This window comes from Vanessa atalanta, chromosome 7, assembly GCF_905147765.1.
Source record: "Vanessa atalanta chromosome 7, ilVanAtal1.2, whole genome shotgun sequence".
Classification (NCBI taxonomy): Eukaryota; Metazoa; Arthropoda; class Insecta; order Lepidoptera; family Nymphalidae; genus Vanessa; species Vanessa atalanta.
In genome coordinates this window covers 10552609-10569485 of record NC_061877.1, presented here as the reverse complement: position 1 = coordinate 10569485, position 16877 = coordinate 10552609, and the positions used below count along the sequence as shown (strand labels likewise).

The 16877-nt window shown below is 33.0% G+C and overlaps 2 non-coding genes across 2 annotated transcripts; one reads left to right on the top strand and one right to left on the bottom strand.

Annotated features, from left to right (window-relative positions):
• Positions 1 to 6502: 6502 nt before the first annotated feature.
• On the bottom strand, positions 6503 to 6574 carry Trnae-uuc. Its single transcript has one exon. It is a non-coding gene; the product is annotated as a tRNA-Glu (tRNA).
• Positions 6575 to 8145: 1571 nt separating this feature from the next.
• Trnae-uuc lies at positions 8146 to 8217 on the top strand. The gene has a single exon. It is a non-coding gene; the product is annotated as a tRNA-Glu (tRNA).
• The last annotated feature ends 8660 nt before the right edge of the window (positions 8218 to 16877 follow it).

Sequence of the window (16877 nt, the reverse complement as noted above, 5' to 3'; positions counted from 1 at the left end):
AAATTAGAAACTACTATCGCTTCGGAAAATAAAATACTCTGACCTGAGATGAACCAGCGAAAGAAAGTCAGCGTGTAACAGTAAACAAATACGTATATAAAAAAAAAACCCTGGTAAGCACACTTCTATCATTATTCTAACAAATTATTTATTAATTAATTAACATACTGACAGAGCAATTGAAAACCCTCCAAGGTAACAAATGTAATTATTCGGTATGCAATCAATAAGTATTTATAGACCCGAACTTTGGACCAAGTTAAATTAATTTAGTTCGCTGTATATTGGACTAGCTATTACTCGCAATTTTGTTTTGTTTTCGTAATAAATTAATCATAATAAAGAAATATAAAATTACTGTATGTATGTAAATATGATTTAAAATTTAGTAATCATTAAATACATAAACATTTGTTGCATATAAATCTTGCATTTGAGTTTATACATAATTATTTATTTATGTTATTACTTAGTGAGTAATGTACAATAGGTATAATTATTTAATAATTCGTGCTACGGAAGCGAAAGGACCGCTAACTTCTAGACTCCGAGCTGCTGCAGCCACCCTGGGATTTGTCCCCAATACCTCAGGATTAGTGGCCTCATAACATTTGTTATTAGATTTGTTGGACACATGTTGATGCAGAATTATTATAGCTTGCATTTAAAATTCTTGAATGACTTATAGTGTATCTATCTGCAACAATTATTTTCAACATCTAAAAATGTTGTTAGATAACTTCTTCGAAATATCGTCATTCAATCCTTTGTGACGTAATAGGATTTTCTTTAAGGCTAGAAGGTTTTTCTGTCTATGTATAATTAATTAGTGAGTTCAGGGAACATAAATCAAGCTGAGCGGAGTAACGTTACTTGCGATTCTTTTCGCCCGGTTGATTTTCGCAACAGTCGCGTCATTACGCCCGCTCGTCTGAGAATCCAATGGGTTTATTTAATTATTTTTATTTTCATTCCTAGGCATTGTAAAATTAAGAAGTTTCAGACTCAAATTATTAGTATCATAAATGACTGTCAAATGAAATTCGAAAATCAAACTTTATGAATTTTAAATGACAGTTCTCGTTAATAGCGTAAGAGAAAAAGAAATTAGGTAAAAAAATACTGAAGGATTATCGTTGTTACACGCGTTCGTTACATGATAATACGCACAGGGCACTAGCGTGACCCAAAGTAATTGAATTTCCTTTTTTTGATATTGGAAAAAAAATATACGTATTACGTTCACTTATTTTAAATAGAATTCATTTTTTCTATTAATTTATTTAATATAATAGTTGTATATTTTTTTCTGTATTGCTCTTAGTTTATTGAATTTTGTGTCCAATTCGAATTAGTTTCGTAGTAATTTGTCTTAGTTATTCAAAGTGTGAGTTATTTTGGTATTATCGTTTTAAATTATTTATATTGTTTTGTTTTAACTTATTTAATTACGTTAATTTGTATGTTTTTGTCTGAGTTGTTATTTCTTGAATCGGGTTTTATGTAATAGATAGTCGGATGGGTAATTTACCACCTGATGGTAAGTTATCACCACCGCTCATCGACATTGGCGCTGTAAGAATTATTAACAATTTTGTACATCACACGAATGCGCTATTAATCTTGGAGGTGAAGATGTTACGTCCTTTCAAACCGGAACAGAACAGTACTAAGTATTTTTTATTTTTTATAGAATATCTGATGAATGGGTGGTACCTACTCAGACGTTTCGTTGTGACACGCTGCTCCAATGCGGAGTCGCATACATTTAAATATTTATTCTAAGCTATAAAAATTATGACATAAATGGACGCACTATAACTACCAAATTAATTTAAATCTCATTTGTCATCGAAATATAATTTTGATCCGGCGTCGAGTTTGAAGCGTCACTTGTGCATAATTCATCCACGTTCAACCTTATTACAGGTCACTGAGACAGATTAAATAATGACGGCCATTTACTAATCTCCTTTTATAATGATTAACGACTATGTACTTACTTTCATAATGTCGATAAGTAAGCTTAATACTTAGTGCTGAAACGTTTTATTTTTTATTTAAAAAAACAGTATACTCACACGGATTCATTTGTTATATCTATATCTATTATAATACAGTTTTTTTTTTTTTTTGAGAAAGACTATGATACGGAACGAAGTATTAAGGGATCTCTCGTACTCTTTGTTACGTTTATAATAATCGTTTCTTGCTTCGTAGTGATGTTCTATTATGAAGGCATAATACGCATATAACAGCGTATAAACATATTACAATCGAATACTTATCTTAATTACAACGACAGAGAAAAAATAAAGAGCGATCAATATTTAAAAAAGCAAAATATTGTAAAGCTCTGATTCATCACATGCTAGTACGTCTTACAAATTAATTTTAGATCTGACAAGTCTAGTGCAAATAGTAAATTTTGTTCGTAGATATTGTATTAAACATCTTTTTTTCATTGTTTTGATACGATCAGTGGTATAAATAACATAAGACAGTGAAAATAGTTTTCGAAAATTTTATGACAAGTTCCGTGAGAGAACAAAGGATGAAAAAAAAATTAATAATATTTATATATTTTAATCTAATTAAAATTATTAAGATATATAATTAAATAAAACAGACTTTCATGTTTCGATGGAATGCGTGATCTTACATTGACAATGTTTACCCAAGACATTCATATGTCATTGAGATCATTCCAAGTTGTATAGCGACGTTTTTCTGGTATTACTTTGGTAAAACATTCTTCTTTTTTTTAAATTAAAGAGATTTTGTCTCTCAATTCTTCTCAGATTTAAATTTATTAATACGCCAAGATAAAAGGCTAACATAACTATGTTGAAATTAAATATAACAATAATAAGCCTTTTTATTTCTTGATTTACAATAGTTGGTAGTTATAATATTACAATGATAATGAATAAAAACTAAAAACATTTTTACTAGTAAGATTATCTTAGATTATGTTAGTAATATTTTTTTTTGAAATATTTATAAATCAACAGGAACCCCGGTTTGGGTAAAGGCATCCTCCAAAGATGCCCATTTTTGTCGGTCTTGTGCTATGGAGCACCAGTTTATGCCAGCTGATCTTATCATATCATCTTCCCAGCGGGCTAAGGGTCTTTTCTTCCTCCTCTTGTCTGGTGGTCCTTTCCACTGGGTAACTTGTGTGGTCCGCCTTCTGTCAGGTATTTTCGCTACATGGCCAGCCCAATGCTATTTCAGTTTTAGAAAAAAATAAATTTATAAAATGAAATTAAATATAAACAATGTAAAATTGTTTTATACATCGTTTACTTATCATACTATACGATCAGGCTTCAATCGATCACGTCAAACATGAATTTTATAATATAACTGACCAAGATGGATGGCTTCAAACGTCACGTCCTGTCTTAAGATGTTCAAAGACGTGAAGCGAAAACTTACATTCGCTTATTTTACATGCGTCATGTCATGGTTGAATAAATCTTCTTTTCTGTTAGTTTTAGGATAAAAATAGCTTTAGAAAAAAAATCATAAATTGAACTGCACATATTTTATTATACATAAATTAAAAATACAATATGTAATGGCTCGGTGGTAAGACTTGCCTAAACCTTTATGGGTAGGTACCACCCACTTATCAGATATTTTATGGCCCAACAGAACCATTGTACAACTTAGTATTGGGTCCTGACTGAGCCAGTGTGACTACAGGCACAAAAACGTCACTCTGGTCCCAAGGTGGGTTGCTCATTAGCAATGTAAGGAATGGTTAATATATCTTACAATGCCGATATCTACAGGGGGTGGTGACCATTTACCATAAGGTAGCCATTATCCTATAAGTTGTAAAAAAGACATTATAGAAAAGTATATTCGGTAGACTTGGTATGTGAATACCGGCGATACTTTCGCTGACATTGAAATATTGCTATCTCTTTCTCAAATGTAGTAGAACGAATACCGTAAATATTCCTGTCAAAATTAAGATATTGTATGCGATATAATCATCATCATGCCCAATTTAGCCGAATAGATTCCAATACAAAACAAAAACTTTTGTAATAAAACATTGTTTAACTTTATTAATATAGATACTGGAATGAAAAAGTTCTTAGAAGATAGTAAAAACATTGTATTCTACGTAACCTCCCACTTACATGCCGACCAATTTAGTTGAAAGTAACCGTTTTTAATAAAAACAAACAAAATAATAAACTCGTTTATTTGAAAATCGAGTCTCTTTCGCTTTCACGTGCAATGCTAAAGTAATTTGATAATAATCTCAGCTTTCCATATAAACGAGTATTCTTAGACAAATCCACCTCTCGTGCACAATTACATTCTGGAAATTGAAAGAAGACTACTCGCTTTTATATTATATTTATTAATAATCTGTAAATGTTTTAATCAAAAAATAATAATAAAATTGTGTGCCCCATACTATAGAAAATAACTAAAACTAAATAGTTAGTTCGTATGAATTATTTAAATATATTTTATTTTTAAAATTATTATATATATTTTTCAATTTATAAAATCTCACCTTTCATTTAGAAATAAATTTATTATATTCAAAAACACCGAGAGGCGTTACGTAACTAAATCAAATCGTTCTGATTCTATAAATAAATATATATATTAACTAATGAATTTAAAACACAATCTTATATTAAATAACGTTTATTAATCTATCCTTCTTATCCTCGTGTAACAATGCATACACCTATTTCTTTTTATGAGTTTAGTCTTTATTTGTTTACCCAGAAGTAATTCCGCGCCGTGCCCAAGGGCGTAAAATGAGGCTACACCACATTATAACACTGAGAAAAATTTATTGTTCTATTTTTGAAAATATTGTTTCGAAAAATTATTTATTTTCTGCACATATAGTGCAATGACTTCTAAAAGTTAATAAAGTTCGCTACAATAGTTTCTAACCGGCGACTTCAATATATCTTTATTTGTCTTGAAGAGAACTAGAAAATATAAGTGGTCTTCAATATAATTTTTTAATCTTCAATGTTGTTGTTGAGATAACTTAGTTTGCAATCAATTTTCCATGATTACTGTTAAAAAAACATCGAACTACCAAACAGAATCAAAATAATGGCAAGATACATAAAATAAACGAAGAATTTGTGGAGATCAGTTAGTTAAAAAAAAAAAAGAAACAAATGTTTTGATTTTGGTAGTTTTCACAAAAGATAATCAAATCCTGTTTAAATGACCATACTCGCTAGGCTGGACCTGACGGGTTTGCTTGTAAAGTGACAATCGCTAGTTAAATGTAAGTTAAGTCCGCTTCTAAGAAACCGGCGGGTGCCGGAGTCGTAGGCGCGTCCGGCGGCAAGGTCGCATCCTCGGCCGCTTCTGGTAAGTCGAAGAAGGCGACGTCCTGACGACGACGACGTTGGTGTCGCATTGGTGATTTACATATATCATAAAATAAAAAAATGCAACGTACAAATATATTATTTATTTATTTTATTAGAAAGTCAATACATACCTAGGTAGGTACATAGTAAGCATATTATATGAGAAAAGAAAATTTTTATTAAGACATAATAATATTGTGTACATATTTTAAATCATGAAGTTTATAAAAAACTATATAAAAAAATTGAATCAGTTTTTCGCCAAGATACTATAATAAAAAAAAAATTCTATGTCTAGCGCTGCGTAAATCTATAAATGGAATGTACGGTGGAATTGTTAATGTAAAACTATCTAGTATGTCTCAATATAGGTCTACCCGTGCAAAGTTGCGGAGCCAAAGTTTTGTAATAAACTTGGCTGGGTTTAATTTAATAGTTTGATAGATTTAGATTAAAAGGGATACTTCACTTAATTCATAATAATAGATAACTATACTGGAATCCATACGATTTGGTGATTATGTTGGAATTATTTTAATTCCATGATTCTGCATTTTCGAATGAATTATATTATAAAAACAATCTCTTTCTTTATAAGAATTGCTCGTATGTAGTAAATCCGTCAGTACGTACTCATCAGATATTCTACCGCTAAACAGAAATATTTAGTTTTGAGGTTCGAGTTCAGACCTAAGGGACATACAATCTTATTTTCCAAGGTTAGTGACGTATTAACGCTGTAAGGTTGGCTGTGCCGCCACCACCGCCAATGTATATAACGGTGGTGAACATTCACTATCAGGAGGCCCATATATCAGACTGTCGACCTGTATTAAATAAAAAAAAATACAGTAAAGACTTAAAGTAGTAATTAAATTTAAAATATCTTCTACACAAGCAATGACTACGTACATTTAAAAAGTATTGTTATGATCCCGTTTATTTGCTATTTGAACGAGAAGGGCCATACAAACCCATCCTTTCTTGTTCTGTTTACTTTATTCTACGATCGGTAAATTTTTGATGTTATCCTTCATTAAGAGAACGCTTTGCAAGCATTATATATTGAATATAATTTATTTATTAACGACTGAAATAAAAATGCATCTTGTAGCAGAAGCTTTAATTTCCCGTACCGGGAATCGAACCCGAGCCTCCTGGGTGAAAGCCAGGTATCCTAGCCACTAGACCATACGGGATATGACAGCTGTTACGAAGTTCTGAAACAAATACTAAGCAATGATAAAAAAAAAACTTAAGCCCGCTCATGGAAAAAATCTTTTAAATTTCTTATCTATTTATTATTCAATTATTTATCGTTCAAAAGTAAAATGTATGTATAAGATTTCAATTATCATTGATTTGCATTGGAATTCCATGTAGTCGTGTAAAAAGATGTTTCATGTACTTCTCATTCCTAATATATAAATATAGGTGTCGTTCGCGGCTTCACTCGCGGTTTGGGAGTTGGTCGTAAAAAAGCAGCCAATGCATGCAACAAATTACATCAAATTCGGTTCAGTGATTTAGCCGTGAAAGATAAACATACAGACAGACAGACAGAGTTACTTTCATATTTATAATATTGGTATAGATAAAGTATGTATGATTGTCTTCCATGAGTTACTAAGCCGTTTACTTAATTGTAATGAGACTTATTTAAAAAGACAACGCTTATATATGTAGATATTTTATTTAAATGCAAGACAAACTCATCGTGGGTTAAAACGAATAACAATAATAACAAATAAGGACACATAAACCGGCTAAATTAAAGAGTTAAAAAGGTTTAAACTTTTATCTTTATGTTGATAATCCAGTCGTATACCTGATATTGTGAAATTAATCTATTGGCATATTTATTAAAGATAATGATCGGACTGTTTGATTATTATTTCAGTTCTTATTTTTAAATTTGGAGAAGAATTATGTGTCACGATGTAGAGACAGATTGTTTTAAGCATGCTAAGATAAATATTTATTTATCTTTTTCGCGTTTCTATAATATGTATCAACGGTTATTTTTAATTTGGTCTGATAAAAATAAAAAAAAAAAACCTTTGTTACTCAATACAAGATCTTATTAATAATGATCAAAAAGCGTGGATTATTATTATTAGTATTTAATTATTTCTAGGTAGGATATATAAAAAAAATATTGTTCTTTACTGACATACTCTTTAATTAAAATGGTGGAAAAGAGTAACTACTGAGTTTCTTGCCGATTCTCGATAGAATCTACGTTCCGAACCGGTGGTAGCTTTACATATAATTCAATATTGTTACATGACTATACAAAAGTGTTTTTATCAGTCTAATTGAATAAAGAATATAATTATTTTATGTTTGAGTTTGATTAAAATAACATCTCTTCAATGGAAAGGAAGAAAGACTAAAACACCAAAATGGTACTTTTGGGAAATGTGGCTTAAAGTAAAATTAGTAAGGCTCTTTTTTCAAAAGTACCATTTTGGCGTTCCGGTATTACTTTCTTTCCATTCACGATATGTACAAGTGGTTTCGCCTGTTGTAAACGTTACTGTTTCGCTGTACCGTTTGTTGTAGCGTGACGTTATATAGTCCGTAAATTTTCAATAAATGGACTATCTATCGCATTATTTTTTATCAAATCGACACATAATGAGTATAGCGCTTTCAAACGAACCTACCTGTTGACCAAGACTGGGTTGTGCTATTAAAATAATAACATGCCGTTTACATAATCCTTAATGATTGGTATTTAATTCGGAACTTCGTTAAACTTGTCAACTCCCGTATGGTCTAGTGGCTAGGATACCTGGCTTTCACCCAGGAGGCTCGGGTTCGATTCCCGGTACGGGAAGTTAACCTTTTTTTATTTCAATCATTGTAATATAAGTAAAAAGCTAATTTCATATGTAATAAATCGAATTCATAACTCAATAATAGTACTGTTATTGTTTATCCAAATAATAATAGTAATATTTATTTAAAAAATAGTAAGAGAAAAAACGTCAAAGTGGTACATTTCGATTCAAGAATTTTTCATTACGGATAACCTCAATAATGTAATAATGATACTTTGTTAATTCAATATTTAATTTTTATAACAAGACAAAATTAAAAATAGCTTCGGTTACGGTTACGTCCGGTATACGGTTGTATGGCGGAGGATGATCACAAGAATTCTAGCAACGTTTCCACGTTGAATCCCAATTTCGATTCTCTAGACGAAAAATTAACCAGAATTCTTGTCACCAGTGGAGGCAATAACGCGCGCTTTCATTTATCTACTATAAATAGCATCTCGTTAATCTGACTTCATGCGAATAGAAATCATCTTAGAACCAAAAGGTCATAATTTTTTTTTTATTAAAGTATAATTTTAGTATTAGCTAAAAATAAAAATACTTTTGGAAACGTTTTTGAAAATAAAAGACATAAAATAATGCTTGATAATATTTTCGACCACAAGAAATAGTTTTATGGGTCCAATATATTATTTTTTGTAGCCATGATTGATCATCTTTCGATTTTATGAAAAATATATTCTATGAGATTATAAGCTTTAGATATTTATTAGATTTTAAAATTATAATCTACTGTTAGCGACTAGCCCTAGCCTTCAGTACGGTGTTACGCCATATGATGTCATAATTAATTATATCACAGTATTACATTTTTTTTATTTTTTTTTATTTTAGAGTTGGCAAACGAGCAGGAGGTTCACCTGATGGAAAGTGACTAAGACCGCCCATGGACATCTGACATACCGGTGGGCTTGCAGGTACGTTGCCGGCCTTACAGGAATAAGTACGCTCCTTTCTTGAAGGTTCCCAAGTCGTATCGGTTAGTCGTACATATAATGGTTATAATAGAAACCATTTATTTTACATTATTATATACTTATAAAATTAATGTTATAATTAGTTATTTAATAATATGTTAAACTTTAATTAATACTATTTTATTTGGCACACTATTTAAGACTGGCACAAATACATATACTAACTTCTTTTTTTAAAAACATTGATATGTCACGAGAAATAATGAAATGATTGCAAGTCATTAAAAAATAGATTTGTTGGAGAATTATTATAAAACTTGATTATATTTTGTCATCTTAAACTACTGAAATTACACCATATAAATTCAAGCACCAAAAAAAAATCAGTTATTATTTGTATAATATATAAAAAATAAAGGAATTAAAAATCAAAATAAAATAACGTTAACGTTATAAATAATAATTGAATAACATCTTGAAATTCTCTTATAGTTATATTAGGCTAAAGAGTACATTTAATTAGTAGTTTCGTATTCTCTTCTTAGCTTTACAAGTTAAAGCAATGACGCCTTCGGATCGTGAGAACTGAAATCTACATAATTATAACATAATCGACTTAAAAGGTATATTTAAATTAAGGTTTTGTGTGCCGATACCAAACAAATCACACTGGCAGCATTTGATTAGTGTGAGTAAGCCTGTGCTATTGGAATTATAATTTATTACAAATGTATGTAGCGTAGTGTTAATAGTTAATAAATAATAATTCATATTCCTCTATAGCTTCCGCCTTCTTGAGCCTTATATTTTTTTTTTTTTTTATGTCATAAGGTGGCAAACGAGCAGGAGGCTCACCTGATGGAAAGTGACTACCACCGCCCATGGACATCTGCAACACCGGGGGGCTTGCAGGTGCGTTGCCGGCCTTTCAGGAAAGAGTACGCTCTTTTCTTGAAGGTTCCCAAGTCGTATCGGTTCGGAAAAACCGCCGGCGAAAGCTGGTTCCACAGAGTGGTTGTGCGAGGCAGAAAATGTCTTAAAAATCGCGCTGTTGTGGATTTTCGGACATCTAGGTGGTGCGGGTGATATTTGGAATTTTGACGAGATGTCCGAAGGTGAAATTCAGCAGCCGGGATTAATTCGAACAATTCCTCGGAACATTCCCCGTGATAAATTCTGTAGAAGATGCAGAGCGATCCAACATCTCTACGCAAAGCCAAAGGATCAAGCAGATCGGAAAGGGCTTGATCGTCGATAATTCGAGCCGCTCTACGTTGGATACGGTCAAATGGAAGGAGCTGGTACTGGGGAGCACCCGCCCAGAGGTGAGAGCAGTATTCCATGTGAGGCCGAATTTGCGCCTTGTATAGTCTTAGACGATGGGCCGACGTGAAATACTGTCTTGCCTTGCTGAGCACACCAAGCTTTTTTGATGCCAATTTGGCTTTGCCTTCCAATTGACCGCGGAACTGAACGAGACTCGAAATATCAACGCCAAGTATTCCGATACTAGCTGTAGCGGCTAACGGAATGTTCTCGAATCGTGGAGATACGACAAATGGTGTTTTTTTAGCAGTTAACGCGCAAACTTGCGTCTTTTTGGGGTTGAAGTGAACTAGGTTTAGCCGACCCCAGTTCGAGACTTTGTTTAACGAAGACTCGATTTCAGATACAAGTTTGTTCCGGTTTTCTTCGACGTTTTCCCGAGAAATATTAGCACGGCCGGTGTATGAGGTGTCTACGGTGCTGTCGTCTGCATAGCAATGAATGTTACTGATTTGCAACAAGTCATTGATATGCAGAAGAAACAGAGTGGGTGATAGAATGCAGCCTTGTGGAACACCAGCATTGACGAATTTTAAGTCAGAGCATGCACCGTCGACAACGACCTTGATGCTCCGATCTGCCAAAAAACTGGTAATCCAATTGCATAATTTTCCGGGAAGCCCATAGGAAGGAAGCTTCGAAAGAAGCGCTTTGTGCCACACGCGATCGAAGGCCTTCGCTATGTCCAGACTGGCTGCTAATGCCTCCCCTTTGCTCTCAACTGCTTCCGCCCATCTATGAGTAAGGTAAACTAGAAGATCACCGGCTGAGCGACCCCGACGGAAACCGTACTGGCGGTCGCTAATCAGCTGGTACTCCTCTAGGTACCGCAGGAGCTGGCAGTTTATAATGGACTCCATTACCTTGGAGAACAAGGAGGTGATGGCTATAGGCCTATAATTGGACGGGTCTGAGCGGTTGCCCTTTTTAGGGATCGGATGCACCAAAGCAGTCTTCCAGGAGTTCGGGACGACGCCGAATGCATAGGATTGCCGGAAAAGACGCGTTAAGACCGGCGCCAACTCGGGAGCACAAGTCCGTAGCACGATTGGAGGGATGCCATCGGGTCCACTCGACTTATGAATATCCAAGGAAAGAAGTGCTTTACGAACTGCACTTTGCCGGAATTTAACCTCCGGCATCGTGGTATCACACCGCGGGATTGTTGGTGGTGACTTTCCTCGGTCATCCAGAGTCGAGTTCGCTGCGAAGAGAGAGCCTAAAAGATCAGCCTTCTCCTTCGCTGTATGGGCCAATGACTCACCGTCCTTGTGCAGAGATGGTAAGGAAGGCTGACAGAAATTCCCTAAGACAGCCTTGGCGAGAGACCAGAACGCACGTGTTCCTGAAGGGAGGCGCACCAGTCTCTCGCCAATTCTGCCAATGTACTCCGTCTTCGCCTTAGCAATCACGTTTTTGAAGGACCTAGAGGCAGAGTTATATTCCTTTCTGATTGCGCTGGTATTTACATCACGAGACGCTGATGCGTTAGCCCAGTCTTGGTAGCGTTCCCATTTTCTGCGTGAAGCCGTTTTGCAGAAACGACCAAACCAGGGCTGGGACTTGCCACCGATGGGGACCGCAGAATACGGAATGAATAGTTCCATACCCTGAAGTACCACATCGGCAACAGAGTCAGCAGTCATATTCAAATTGAATTACAAAAACGATCAATTTTAACCGCTCCCAGTGAGTCCGACAGGAAAAAAATATTATTTATTATAACAATAAATATTACGATCAAAAAATATTATAGTCTTCAATTTTTTTTTTTTTTATTTTGGTTTTTCAAGGACGTATGTATGTATTCTCAGTGTTGTATCTTATTTATAATTTGATTGATGTTATTTTAATATACTTGCATGGTTTTATTGCTAGGCAGAATCATCATTTAAATTTTTGGATTGCAAATTATCGAAAGATTGCATTTGCAATTTGCACTGAACTCTACTAACTTTACTTGGTGGTAGAGCTTTGTGCAAGTCTGGAGAAATGCCTATTACATAAATTAAAAAAAAAGCGATGAAGACTTCTTTTTTCGAAATTTATCTTTGTTTGTCTTCTTGAGTAAGTTTAAATTTATTCCTAATATATCAACTCAAAACGCAAATGTTCTACATATTGGTCTGTATTACAACATAAACATATTCTTCCAAATTGTCTGAATGTATAATATATACTTAAATACAGCGATATTGTTTAACGGCTCCTCCAAACTATAAAATATCAATGTTTTTCTTCAAATCTAAATGTAAGAATATACAAACTCAAGGAAATATAATATGGAAAAAATACAATAACATGAGAAGATTATTGGACCCCTAAAGCCGTTTAATCTTGTTATCTCTGACGCTCTAATAGGGCATGGCTGTATCAAAACAATGTAACAAGTGATCGAACCAACTAGACGAAATGTCGATACATTTATTTTTCTCAATCATCAAAGGAGAGGAAAAATAATGACTTGGTCAAATATAATATTTACAAACAAGCTATGCCGGCGACTTCGTGTACGTTTGAATTTAAAAAAAGTTATTGTTGTAGCCTAAGTTACTCCTTATTATATCAGCAATCTGCTAGTGAAAGTCACGTCAAAAGCGGTCCTGCCGTTCCAGAGATTAATTAATTATATTTACGTCATTTTTCCTAAGCATAAAACATTTTTTCATATAACTAAATGAATATAATTTAATCTAAAGTGTCGATAAATTTCAATGAACTTATTTCCATGTTCTCTAGAATAATGCTAACAGTGTTTATTAAAGCGTAAGATAGGTTCAATAGTTCAAGGTTTATTAACGGTCTGTATGATGTTATGAATAATTCCTTATTCATAGTGAGAGAAGCGTACGCAAGATGATTTTAAATTCAAGATAATGAGTATATTTAAAAGGTTGAAGGTTGTTTTATCCTTGTATGAAGACTGATATAGTAATTACTTTACAAGTACATAAGTACATTGAATGTATTTGATACTTTGATCCATTGGTTAGTAGTGATTTTTTTAGGAATCATTTATTTTGCTTACAACACCAGTGTTTATAGGCGAGGGTCACTAGTATCAAGTGTCAAGTGGTTCAGATGCTGGTCTGCCTATAGCCAATTAAAAAAAAAAAGTTTGTTTTACACAACGCGATTATCCAACAGTTTATTATTGTGGAACATATTTGTCTATTAATTAATAAAGAATTAAAATAATACGCAATTAATTAATTTGTAAAAGCAAAGATGCCTGGTTTATCTAATAATCGTATTTTGTTTTATTTATTTTTTAGAATCAATAGCGTTTATCTTAAATATACCTGATGTATTTATCAGATCGAAAGGACTTAAGGCATTGATTTTAAAAAAATGAAAGAAATACATCAAGCATGGCATTCTGGTCTTGAAAACTTTTAAGAAAAAATGATACGTTTTATTTAGAAAATCAGATAAGTAAAATGTTATGATTTACCGTAGCAGACGAGTTTTACGCAATGTTTTGTGAATAAAACAATTTAGTTCAGAAAGATATAACACTTTGTTTCATAAGTTTAACATCTGGCGTTATAGAAGCTAAACCCATTTTATCTCAAAACTTTTACGAGAAATAAAAGATAAGAAGACTAATGTCGCTGTATGTTTTTTTAAATTACTGCATTATCGAATTTTATACTAAATATTTATTTCATGAACGAATAAAGGAAAGTTGTAAATTAAAACTCAGAATTTATTGCATTAAGTTAATTTTATGAATACATAATATTTTGTGAATTACGGTAGTTACATTGGACTTTCTTTTTTTATGATAAGTACGGTGGACGAGCAAATGAGCTACCAGTCACCATCGCCCATAGACAATGGCGCTGTAAGAAATGTCGCCAATCCGCCACCAACCTTGGGACTTAAGATGTTATGTCTCTTGTGCCTGTAGTTACCCTGGCTTACTCACTCTTCAAACTGGAACACAGCAATACTCAGTACTGCTGTTTGGCAGTAGAATATCTGATGAGTGAGTGCTACCTTGCACAAAGCCTACTACCAAGAACAATTGGGAAAATTCTTAAAATTGGGAAATGTTTACTATACTTAATTTAATAAAGGAACTTTGAATTCAATTTTTTCCTTACGATCTTAGTAAAGTAAAAGTGAAGAATATTTAAGACAGCTTATTAAAACTCCACAACTGTGCTAAAATTTTCATTCTATTTAAAGAAAATGGCTGAGCTTATTCAACCAAACTACTTGAATCAGGATCTTTGGACATGTTCAAACTTTTATTTGACATAGATTGTTTCGCTTTTATTTTTTGTGTTTTATCGCTTAGCACGAGATGAAATATAATGCAAATTAAGCTTTTGAAAATTCATGTGTAAATTGTTTTTGTTAATTGTTGAAGAACTTCTTTTTCGAAGTTCTTTTATGCGCCTTAAAGTTGAGTGATCTGGCAGAAATCATCACGTAAGCAATTTTTTAACCGATATTTTTTATTATTGTTTTAAATCACACGGATTTTTAATAACAATATTATTTTTTATCAATTTATCGGTTATTTCATTATTAATATAAAGCGACGGCAACTTGATTCTAACCGGATGTACTGCGACACATCTAATTTTTTTGTTTTAGTATGCGAAACGAAATGAAATGTCACTTTCAGAAAATTCATTCGTGTCAGTTTCCGACATAACGGATCTGTTCGGGACAGAACAACTCAGTTTAGAATCAAACTCTCTTCAGGGTACTCGAATTGATAAAGCCAGTGAAATAGCTGTACTTGCCTTTGAAATTCATGTGCCTATTGTCCTTGTGTGCCATATCAAAGCAAAATGGATACCGATGAGTGTCATGAGCGAATAATTGAACAAGTTTAAGCGAAACGGAAGCCAAAATGGTCTAGTGTGTAGATCACGTAAAACTAGCCTGAAATAAGTTTATATATAGGTATAGCCTCAGAGTTTTAAATTCAGAGAACAGACAAGGTTGCCGGGGCACAGGTATCCAAAATTTTAGGTTTTCTTACCAGAAATTGTAGAGTATTTCGAAATACGTGAACATTTAATTATGAGTTCATTTTAGAATCCATATTCCATACGCTTCCATAAGCTATGTATGATTAATATTTTGAAAATATTTTATGGAACTAAGTTTTTTTTTTATTAGTCGCTTAATAAAATAAATATTATGATTAGTTTTTCATATACAGGATTTATAAATTACATGATTTTGCTAGAGTTCCGAGTTAACCAATATTTCCATTAATTTTTTTTTTTCACAAAACAGTATTAATTTCTGCCTGACTAGGTTCGTTTGGGTAAAAAATTTAAATGAGCACAGTTCTTTATTGAATTCATTCGGAGCACCGTTAATTAAATTCCCGAAAATAGACGTACCTCAAATATTTCTTCCGTCATATTTCTTGTTACAAATAAATAAAATATTTCTATTTTTATCGTAGGAGGGTATTTATTATTCACCTTAAAAAGTAAAAATTTACTACGAAGATGAGCAATAATTTCATCAACTCAACCAACTCTGTTGAACCAAGCTATATTTAATTAATTTTAATGGTAGCCATTAGACCGACGAGGCAACAAGCAAATAATTACACAGATGTCCTAACGAATTCAGGGACGTGCGTGAAACAAGTCAAATAGTAATTATTGCTGTCAATACAAATACTACGTCAAACAGTTAAATCATCTCGGTGAAACGTTCTGAATTAAATTCATCAAATAAATCACGGGATGAATACATTGGATTGGATGCAACGGTCATATCAATAGTTGAATGTTAATGATAATTGAGATGTCCATTGAATAATGATATATCCATTCAAGCTATTAAGTATTCTTTACGTAGACGGACAAGCAAATGCGCAACCTGATAATAATTAGTCACCACTGCTCATAGACAATGGCACTGTAAGAAGTATTAACCATTTCTCACATCACTAATGCGCCACCAACCTCGGGAACCAAGACGTTATGAACCTTGTTCCTATAGTTACACTGGCTCACTCACCCTTCAAACCGGAACACAACAATACCGAGAACAGTTATTTCACGGTAGAAAATCTCATGAGTGGGTGGTGCTACCCAGACGGGCTTGCAAAAAGCTCTATCACCAAGTAAACACGAGCCTGCACAATGCCAAGTTAGTCTATCAAAAGATTTCCGTCTGTTTTCTAATTTCATTACTGTACATTAAATTACTAATATTAGTAGAGGATAAATTTCTGTAAAACAGTCTACTACCAAATATATTTTTGAATAAGAATTATTTGAGAGATAAATCATAACTTTTCCACTTGAAATACAATCTAATAATTATAAATAAAAGTAATTTAAGCCGAAACACAACAATACTGAGTAGTTCTGTTTGGCGTTAAAATATACGATGAGTTGATGGTACCTACCCAGCTTGGTACC